The following is a 2,444-nucleotide window of genomic DNA, read 5'->3' on the forward strand; positions in this document are numbered from 1 at the left end:
TGCCCAATAGATCGACAGAGATCGGCATGGATTGATTGGTGCTCTGAAAGGACAAAAAGGACTCGAGTCGCTTATAACTTATTTTTCAAAGTTACCGCAAAGGACGGGACGGAATTAGGTATACACATCCATCCAGAGTCACTTTTTTTTCGCGCTGAATAAATTGGGGTTCAACCCAATCTTACGGGGCGGCGTGGCAGATCTTGATAAATTGATCAGGAAAAACAAAGATTCAAAATCCTGAAGAATTGGCAATGGGGCACCTTGTATTTTACCCCGATTAACCTTGGTAGCACAGAATAAGAGGGTGCCATTGCAGGCATTTTCGTACCTACTATTCTACGTGTGTGTGTGTGTGTGTGTGTGTCTTTGCCTGGGGGGGATTGTGGGTGTGTGTGTTTTTTTAATACTAACCGTGACCGCATATCCCTGATTGATGGCCTCAATAATATTGTTAGTCCATTGCTGCATCTCAGCGTAAGAAGCCGAGCAACCATCACCAACCTGCTTTGTCGTAATCACATGGTATTACGCTTAGGTCTGGGAAACATCAACCGTTCTACTTTTGCTTTTAGAGTCTCTTAGAACCAAGTTCCTTACCATTCAATGGTGCAGTGTTAAGGTTAGCATTAGAAAAAACATTCCGTACACTCTATGGAGAACATTAATGCTTCTCCTTCTTCCAGTGAATGGATGGCTAAACTCCTATCTTACACGTTATACGCTCAACCCATAAGGGCCTGAATTCTTTCGATTTGGTGAATGCCACTGGCGGTCTAAGATGTAATAACCGCGGGGCGACATTGCAAGGAATGTTCCTATAATAGGAAAGATCATCAAACATTTGAATTTGTAGCCATATGAAGAGAATGCAAAGTTCCAGATAATCATGAGAGAAGTGGGAAAACTGGATAAGAGTGAGTGAACAAAGGACAAAATAACTTTCCCTATAAACTGCCGCAACTTTACTCCAGAGGTCCAGTGATGAAAAAGGGTCACAACCTCAAGAGAATAAAATTAATGATGAGAAAATTTCACCAACATCCTAAAGAACATACCACAGGCGCTAAGGATGGGGAACAGCAGTCAAAACTTTCGGTGATACCGTAATGCAAGAGTTTGGGAGAGACCTGCAAGGTAGTAGTGGGCTAACCACATGTTGTGAAAAAGAGATTTGCAGTTGAGTTAATATGTAAGAAACTTATAGTTTCAAGAGTAATTAAAACAGGCTGAATTATCAAGAGCACAAGACCAGGAACTAATATACGGTTCAGCAAATTCAGTGCTTTTCTTCCTCCTAAATCTAGAATAACAATCGAGATTGTATGACGGAGCACGTTTTTTTACTTTGCAAGAATAAACAATGAGTTTATAAGGAAACTTTTAGAAATTAGAAAACTTGGTGGTCCTTATTGTTCTTAAAAGTGAGAAAATGGGTTGTCTTAAAATGCGACATGTTAGGAATTCAGGATAGAACCTACTCTAGTTCACAAAACTCACCGAGTCTGACTAAAAACAATTTTAAAAAGTAAAAATGAGACCAAAAAATATGGCCATGGTCAGATAAAAATAATGAGTTCATAAATCTGTTCAATTTATTTTTCAACTATTCAATTTGTAATTCCGAAATAATAAAGTATTTGGTAATTTGTTACTCGAGATTGTTGAAGAGCCATCAGATCGAAACGAATACCATCTTTGTAGATGTTCAAAAAAGTACAATAATGAACACTAACGAGTGTTAAGTTCAATGCCTAAGGTTCCATTTTAGCGAACATTGTCTAAATTCCTCTCGGTTTGGATAACTTCAACTTGTGCTTTTAAAAAAAGCCCCAGTTACTCGAGATTGTTGAAGAGCCATCAGATCGAAACGAATACCATCTTTGTAGATGTTCAAAAAAGTACAATAATGAACACTAACGAATGTTAAGTTCAATGCCTAAGGTTCCATTTTAGCGAACATTGCCTAAATTCCTCTCGGTTTGGATAACTTCAACTTGTACTTAAAAAAAAAAGCTCCTAATCAAAATATCTAAAAACATTTAGCCTCATATGGGTGAGACAGCCCATTTCATCCTAGCAGATCGAGCCTGACAAACCTAAGTACATGCTCTTACAACGAAAGTGGCTCCATATGGGTGAGACAGCCCATTTCATCCTAGCAGATCGAGCCTGACAAACCTAAGTACATGCTCTTACAACGAAAGTGGCTCTTTTTTTCGACCAGTTTACAAGAAATTTCCCGTTGGCTGTTACAAATCTTCGGAGGCCATTTGAACCATAAGTTATGATAGATTAAAAGTGATTGAGGGGGGCCGGTTGCGGCGGTCGTAATTTATTGGTTATTTATATTAAGTAGGTATGACCATATATTGTAACTTGAAATGAAAGTATTATCAGTCCTTATATGGCAGTATTAACGAAGACAGACCAAGTATACATTG

At 38.5% G+C, this 2,444-nt stretch overlaps 1 long non-coding RNA gene across 1 annotated transcript; it reads right to left on the minus strand.

Annotated features, from left to right (window-relative positions):
- Window positions 1-507, minus strand: LOC113473910. Its single transcript, XR_003395702.1, has 2 exons — window positions 415-507; window positions 1-43 (listed from the first exon to the last, which is right to left on the minus strand). It is a non-coding gene; the product is annotated as an uncharacterized LOC113473910 (long non-coding RNA).
- Window positions 508-2,444: the final 1,937 nt, after the last annotated feature.

This window comes from Diaphorina citri, unplaced genomic scaffold (genome assembly GCF_000475195.1).
Source record: "Diaphorina citri unplaced genomic scaffold, Diaci psyllid genome assembly version 1.1 scaffold92, whole genome shotgun sequence".
Classification (NCBI taxonomy): domain Eukaryota; kingdom Metazoa; phylum Arthropoda; class Insecta; order Hemiptera; family Psyllidae; genus Diaphorina; species Diaphorina citri.